General features: G+C 41.3%; 1 protein-coding gene across 1 annotated transcript in view; it reads right to left on the bottom strand.

Moving 5' to 3' along the window:
* The window catches only part of LOC111264951 (uncharacterized), a gene marked incomplete at its 3' end in the record, with an annotated part of 47,894 nt that extends 40,340 nt beyond the window's left edge, over positions 1 to 7,554 (bottom strand). Inside the window, 1 exon segment of the mRNA XM_086970259.1 lies at positions 7,230 to 7,554.
* Positions 7,555 to 8,361: the final 807 nt, after the last annotated feature.

The raw sequence follows: 8,361 nt of genomic DNA, 5'->3' as shown, positions 1-8,361 counted from the left end.
GAGCAGCTTTGCGTCGGCCAGAGAGTTATTGGATGCTTCTTCCTCTTTGGGCAAGTTCGATCCTTTCGCGTTTCGGGAAAAAATACGAGTGTGACACCGGGCGCAGGGTATGACAGATTTTCCACAAGAAAAACTCGATGACATAACCACGGGTAGACGGTATTATCAACGAACTGTCATTAACAACATGACCAGCAAGCGAGGGTCCACTATTGCATTGTGATCATTACTTCACCGGATATATCCGCCACAGAAATTTAGCACTGGTAGACGAAGGCAATATAACTTCAGAAACAAATGAATACACATATATATATATATGTTTTTTTTCCTTTCTTTCGGTAATGCGGTGAATGTGCAGGAAGAAACAATTATTTATTCAAGAATAATGACTCACTCCCATATGTGCATTGCAACCATCTCGCGTTATCATCTGCTTACTCATCACTGCGGATAAATTCTAAAATCTTCATCCGGCTTTAGCTGTAGCGATGATCGCAATCATGGTCTACAAACGATGCCATTTCGATTTTCTGTTTCCTTTCTAAGTAAGTTAAACGCTGTCAAAGTTATCGTTCGACGAGTGAATAAACGACGAGCTCTATATTAGGCCTCAGATTTCGTTCTCGTCGCATTTTATATAGAAGTGGGATTCGACGATAATTAGAAGGACGCGATTGAGCTTTGCGTAAGGCGAAGCTTTTGCTTTGAGGCGCGTAAAGGACTTTTGGATTTGTGAAACGTGCGTAATACATATTAGTTATAGTAATACACTAAATAAAGTAGTGCTGAGAAATTTCAGTAAATTCTACTGCACTTCTGAAGTTTTCCCAACTTTTTTTTTTTTTTTTTACTAATGCGATTATTGTCGACATTTTTTCGCTGCTCGACACCTTGCGATAGCTTTATAATTATTTTTTGCACTGAAATTTAGCTCCTTGTAGCTACGAAGCCCTGAACAGGATCTGGTAAATATTTTTGTGTACTTCTGATGGCAACAGGTACTTCTGTAGAACTTTACACTCGGGTTCAGTTTCAACATCATAGACATTAAACAGTGTTCGACTAGAAACAAAGAGCCCTGACAACGTAAAGTATATGTGTGAATTCTAAGGTATAGGACATTTTTGATTCGGCTCATCAAAAATCTGTTTGGACGGTCTTATACAAACAGACAATGGTATACAGAAATAAGTAAAAAATTCTATGCAAGTAAATAATCGAGACTCGTTTCGAACTCGATGATGCTTCGTGAAACTACTTGTGCAAGCAACAAAAGCAAAAAAAAAAGTTCAATTTTCACGATTTGTTTTGTTTGCGATTGTTTTGTTCTAGCAATATTGCCATAGTTTAGCTAGTTAATTTTGGAAAAAATATTGAAGTTACTTTCCGCAATGATGTGTTATGAGTAGTTGGTTGTGATATCCACTGTGTGGAAAACGATCGGCAAAGCTCACAAAGCAAGCGGTAAGTGCTCTCAGTGCGATCGGTGACATAAGTTGGAGTTAGCAAACTTTAAAATACTTGAAAAGCAATTATCGTCCCATGGAAAACTCCAATCTGCTGGCTTTGCGTCACAGTCGGTGACATGTGGGCCACGTATAACGCTGGGCACGTGTATGTCGCTGAACAATTCAACGCGAGAAACGTCCAGGGGCTACTATGGTGTCTTCATTTAGTTGTAGTAGATACATGCTATTGCATATTGCCTACCGTGTACCGCCTTTTCACCGTGTGGCCGTTGCTAGCGACAGCCGAAAACTTCCTTTGGATTTTTATCGTTAGCGCATCAGTGATGCGTTATTTAGCACAGGGGTTTTACAGCAAAAGCTTGAAACACCGCCGGTTTGTCCTACTATATGCATTGGATAAACTTTTCCGCTGTGGCTAGATGGAGACGTAAGCGATACTGTAGGAAAGTTCTAAATGTAAATCCTAGTTTACTATTTAATTATTTTGCTAACCTATAAGGCAGTTCTTACACCGAAGAGTAGCTATTGCCGAAATCGGAAGTGTCTGACTGACCTGGCTGGTGCGCCGATATCCTATTTACGGTCGCTCTGTCTTTGTCGGCTGTTTGCTGCTTGACACAACATCTGTGGGAGCTATAGGGGACAATATGGCGAAATCTACTACAATAATTCTACACTTTATTTCGACAAGTGCAGTGTATATGAGCTCGTTTCCTCCCTGCGGTTACCATCTAGTATCTCACTGAATATATAGTATAGTGATGTTGCGAAGCACAAAACGTACGATACGAATGCCAAATAACTACTCATGCTTAGATTCATGCAAATTCGCCCACTGTGCCAGTTAGGCGCGAGCAAATTTCAGTGCTCTTTTTCTACTGCGATAGCAGAAGGAACAGATAATAGTAATCAATACACGTGGGAATATTGCTCCAGCCCGTCTCCAAACCAATCGTAAGATTATAGCCAAAACCAGAAGCAGCTATTAGGTGTTCGGGGACACCTTGTTCTTATACGAGTCACAGGCAGTGAAAGTCGTTTACTGCGGAAACGTGCAACTGAAAAAAAAACGGAAGCTGACCAATTTCCTATCTTATCGAATCTACTTGGTTTGCGAAAATCGTTCAGGACATCAATTCAGAACAATAAAAAAAAAGGTGTTTTGTCTACCAAATGCTAACTGAACAATCAGATATCTCTGCTCAGCCCAATAAGGAATAGTTCCCTTATGGAATGGGGTTATATGAAAAACTCTGAAAATAATCTGCTCTGCGACTACGAATCGATCAGAAGAGGTGTCTAGGAACCTTCCGGAAACCCGTTCGTTGTAGATACTTGTAGTCGCCAAGCGTCAACGGATGGCTAATGCTGCGGGCCGGCATAGGCATATAGAAGATAGATTTGTGAACACAATCAAGAGAGAAGAGCAAATTTTCAATTAGTATTAATCAGACGCTCAGGTTGTTCATCGAGACTAGACATATTGGTGCGTATAGAAGTAACTTGCGACACATCTTTGTCACAGAGTTTTATTGATTCAATCGACCTCAGTGGATGCGTTTACGTCGCTACAATTTTCACTATTCCAGGAGAAGTTGTTATCTGAGTACGGTTTCTCTTAGTTCATCTGATCTGATAACAGGAGAGCAGGCATAAAATTGTTCAAAGGTTCCTAGAGTATGTACATGTTTCACAGACAACAGCTACTGGAATCAGTATCGACGTATTTCTTAACTGGTGACGGATGGCTTGCAAAAGTTCTTACGCATATGTAAATGGCAGAGAGAAACTTACGAATCCTCGCGTATACGAGCCAGCCTAGAAGAGAACGAGAGGTGATTTTGGCCTATAGAAGAGCTTCAAAAAGATCTTATGAGATCTATTATCGGTATAAGAAAAGATTCTCTAATCTTGCTGATCCAACCGATTCAGAACTAATACTGGAGACGTCTGAATTCTATGTATAGCCGAAGTGTATCCAGCAACCGTACACTTACTGGCCAAACGGCTTAATGCAAACGTTTGTACACCTCAACATTCTGTGCTTAAAGATCTTTGATTCATAGTTTTCTGCAAGGCCTACGAAGCGAGAATTAGTTTCGTGCGAAACTTTAATTAGCTCTATTACCGTCTTAAGCCTTCAAAACAGCCGATCCACGTCCGCGCCAGATCAATGAGCATATAAAGATGTACTGAATAAACGTAAACCACACAAAGTATAGGCCACACTTACTGCGCAACGCGTATTAAATATGTGTATATTTATATATATATATATATATATATATATTACTAGCATCACATATGTGCAAGACATGTGTTATGAAAAATAGCTGGCTTGTAAATGCATCGAGGGAAAGTGATTTCATCGTTCTGTAGACTGAAGCTGTTAGTAGTGATCACTTCCGAATGAAGGCAAACGAAGTTCAAGGTAAAGATACCACTCAAGCTTCGTACCACCTTTGAACCGTGTTGGTTCCTGCTGGTTCGCGTTCATTCAGTCCTCAATAACAGAACTACTATTCAATTTATTACCCGTTTTTACTAACTGTTCAACGAACGGTTAACTCAAAACTAAATTATTTAAACATTAATATTAATGAATTACCATAATTATTATCACTGGTACTGATAGGGTTGCCTTATTAAATGTGCTGATTTATCTAGCGACCTAATGGTAAAATAGTTTCTGTTGGATAATATAATATGCCATGGAAATTTATCAGAAGCCGGATATTCATTAGGTAAATATAGATGGCGTTTGGGAATGAATGTGGAAATTCAGCTCTGGTTATCAATCCCAGTGAAGTGACCTAGATATAAACGTTTTTCCAGCTTGTTATTATTGAATAGAAATATCCTTGTGTGTAAGAATGATCGGATCGGACCGTGCGGAAGCTCTTCGAGTTTTCATACGCTAATTGCTTTAAGGATATCAAAAATGATACGTAGCCAAAGCTTTATGGTAAAGCGCACTTTTCTATCGTCAGATGCTGCAGACTCCCATATACTTCCTATAATGTGTGGACTGCTGGTAAACAACTCGAGCGTAATGAAAGAAGGCTTTTTCTAACACGACATGGAAACTTAGAAATTTTATGTCTGAACGTTTTTTAACGAAACAAACTACAGCAGTTTATCGCTAGTTATATATATATATGTATATAATTTCATAGGTGGTAACAAGGTTATATAATATTCTCTAGTCATGTATATGGAAAAAGTGCGATTTGCTGCTCTTCATCATTGACAAATTGCCGTTTGGCGATACCATATAACATATATGCTATCGACCGCTCGAGAGACATAATCGAAGGAACACTCAATCGTTGTTTCTCCGTTAATGCCCGGACTATTACGAAGTAACGGTAATACAAACGAACGGTAACGGATAGAACGTGGATGGGAGCTCGCTGGTAAAGCGGCAAAGAGACAACAGAAGTCCAAAGGAGCAGAGTAGTATCACCCGATCAATACGGCAGAAACGAAAGGATCGAATGGCGAGCAGGCACCCTGGGATAATGGAGATTCTTCGACGAGTATTATATGTAACAACAAAAAAAAAAAAAGTTTAAACAGTTTTCGAACCGTGATAACTCTTTTAGCCCGGCTTGTAGATAAAATAAGCAAGTATTCTGGCGAAGCACAAAAAAATATGTTATGAAATGTGTCTCCTTTCGACGGTATTACTTATTGATCGATTGATGCGTTGGATAGCAGTTGTCTGCTAATGAAAGCTACTGAGAGCTGGGCTGAACTCGCTAGCTGGTTGTCACATTGACATATACAATATCATTTTGATTAAACCAAAGCGAATACCTGTCTATGCCTGAAAAATTGTTTCTCTGGTTGTTAGGGAGCTGCAAGGTAAATCACTACCTTAATTCTCTTGGGATTCAATTTCAATATTGTCGAGATATTAAGCGATTACCCGTATACTCTGTATAATTACTGTGTTACTGCTGCACGTGTCAACAGGCTGTTTTTCTATAGGTAAATAAGCGGACACTGTAAAGTTCGTATTGATCTGAAGCAAGTCTGCGCATCGGCAATATTGCTTGGTCGAATGGGTGTCTACTTCGAAGTTTTCTAGAGAAAAGGTCCTCCGAAGGGAAAACCGATTAATAGAATAATTTTGAGTTTCCGTCCGGACAATTCGCCCACCTAACACAGTCACCTAAGCCACTATCGTGTGGCTTTGGTGAGCATTAGTAAATGGTTCGGATAGAACCTTATCTTAAAATTTTGTAAACTCTCATTATATGACAAACGCATAGTAACCATACACAGATACATGTATATATAAGGAAACATGAACGAATGACGAATGAAAGGGAGACAGTATACCCCTCTTATCACACCAACGCCATAGAAACGCTGATCCTTAGTATTACGTTGATAGGAGCTATCGGCATAAACGCCAATTACAAGGTAGGCTAGTGTTTGTGAGTAAAATTAACATCCGCCTGCCCATGTGGAACAATAGGCAGCCATATTATAACAACGAAATATATGTATATGCATCGTTAAGGCTGATGCCAACTGATCTAGCACTAAATCTGTTCCTAACAGATCTAACATCCCATAGTTAACGTCAATAAACTACACGCGTGGAGGTAACTGTCAGCGAGGCTATGTTAGTAAGGTACTGGTCTCGCTAAACGTTGTTGTTGAAACACCCTTGGATTGGCAATCTCGTCGTAAACTGCTGACAAAGGGCTCTCCAAAAATTCGACTAGATCGGGATAGAAATGTTATGCTTCTAAATGGCTAGAACTCCATCGATGGAGCTTAACGTAAAATCCGACTCGACCCGGAGAAATTTTGTCTCGGTTCTTTTGTTCATTATGAGCAAGTGAACAGGCAGCAAAACAAAGCGAAATATCGAAAACAGAAAAATATGTTCAAGCGGCAAGGATGATATTGGGGGTCGATCGGCGTCATAACGTACTTCTTCGAATTTCGAATCTTCGGAGATGCGTTGAATTGACCGGCTAGAAAGGCTGGCGGAAGATGGATTGATGGTGAGATCGAGGCAGATAACAACGCTTTCAGATATGCCCGGTTATATGGAAAAGATGACTGCTTAAACATGATGAATGATAAAGCGTTGCTTGTTCGAAAATTTTAGTAACTATTTGATAACTCTTGGTTTATTGTCATCTGTCGCTCAACAACAGCGGTTAGTCTAGACTGGGGGGTACTATATTAAACGATGACTGTACTTCTGGACACATGGATGCACCGTCCGTTCATGATAATAATCATATAAACTATTCGCTGTCAGTGATCGTGTGGTTAAAATACTAGCACGTGAAACGACCCCTTCTTGGTTGATGAGAACCCCTCCAGCTAGCAAGAAAGATTGCTCTGATTTATGCTGACATTACATGATGTGTACTTGGCAAATGGAAGCCAATGAACTGGTCTTCTAGCTACCGAATATTAATACTTCAATAAGGTTATCTCAGGTCTGCGTAAGTCATAAATGAGCTAAAAAAGAAATACTTAATAATAAAAATAATCAGTTTTTTCCGGATCATTGCGCGCAACTGAACCGAAGCGCGTAAGCTATCGATGATGAGTCACAACAACAACAACAACAACAACAACAACAACAACAACAGCAATAAAGTTTCGAGTCTGTCATGACAAAATGCGGACAACAGATCAGGATCTAACGAGTGAATATCCGTCTGGGTCACTGATGGATGCATCTCACGCCACAGAAGATTCCAAAATAATTCCACTGCTCACCTTCAGGCGCGGCCTGCACTTTCCAATTATCACGTTCTCGCGAAGTAGTAAGTCTTTCAACCGAGATGATCTGACCACACTTAGGTCAGAAACGAAGATTGCTAGCACAAACAAACTTAATAAACAGTATATACTACAGTTCAATTTTGCAATAGCTTCTAAAAGAATATGGCAAACGGTTTAACTGGCGCGTGTGCTTGATCGTTTTCTCCTCTTCTCAAGTCAGCTCTCTTGTCTATCGCTGTCTTCTTTCGTGCAGCTGTTACGTGCCCACCTAGTTAACTGGCTTAACGGCACGCACTCGGCCACGGCTGACCGTAGTATAGTCACTTGCAGTAAGCGATCTCAGTCAGCTACGACGTCTTTTATACGGCAGAGAGGTGCTCTGAGCCCTCTCCTATTTACCGCGCCGTGTTGCCGTTTGTCGAGACACCATCATTAACAGCAAAGGCAACGTCTTCGGAGCAAGCACCGTAGAGCGTTGCGTTAGTGGGCAGGCAGGCAGGCAGGCAGGCACCTTGACGACGACGACGACGACAGTGACGACGACGACGACAGTCGCATGTGAAGCACCGATGGCTCTTCCTCCTCATCGCTTTCGTATCACCTCCTCTCGCTCTCCTCTCGCAACTAGAAAACCCTGCTGCCGTGCGTCCTCTTGCCGCCGTCATTGTCGTACCTGCTCTGTCTGTTCTCATCCTCCTCCTCTTCCTTTTCTTTGTCCTTTTCCTCCTAGCTGGTACGAAGTAGTAATAGTTGTTGTCGTCGTCATCACTGGTTGTCGTTGTTGTTTGGTAGTTGATTCTGTCTTCCTTGCTCTCGCGCGGTATTTCGTTTTTACTCAACGGTACTCCAGGGGGCTCGAGTTCTCATCAACGGTTGCCCAGACCCAACAGCTCTCCCTTTCCAATTTCCCCTCGCCTCCAGCGTTCGCGAATTTACACATCGCTGTGCCTGTTCGATAGCGATCAGGCAACAGATGAACACGACAGGCAAAGAAGATAATGTGCTTCTTCTATTTGCTGTTGCAGCAAAGGAATCGCTGTTGCTGTCACCATCGGCAGCAGCAGCGTGCAGCAAAGACATCCGTCGACTCAGACATCGCCGCATGATCAAACGCACAACTGATGGC

The sequence above is a fragment of the Varroa jacobsoni genome, unplaced genomic scaffold (genome assembly GCF_002532875.2).
Source record: "Varroa jacobsoni isolate VJ856 unplaced genomic scaffold, vjacob_1.0 scaffold_916, whole genome shotgun sequence".
NCBI classification, from domain to species: domain Eukaryota; kingdom Metazoa; phylum Arthropoda; class Arachnida; order Mesostigmata; family Varroidae; genus Varroa; species Varroa jacobsoni.
Note: the sequence above shows the minus strand (reverse complement) of the source record. Positions and strands in the feature narration are given on the sequence as shown.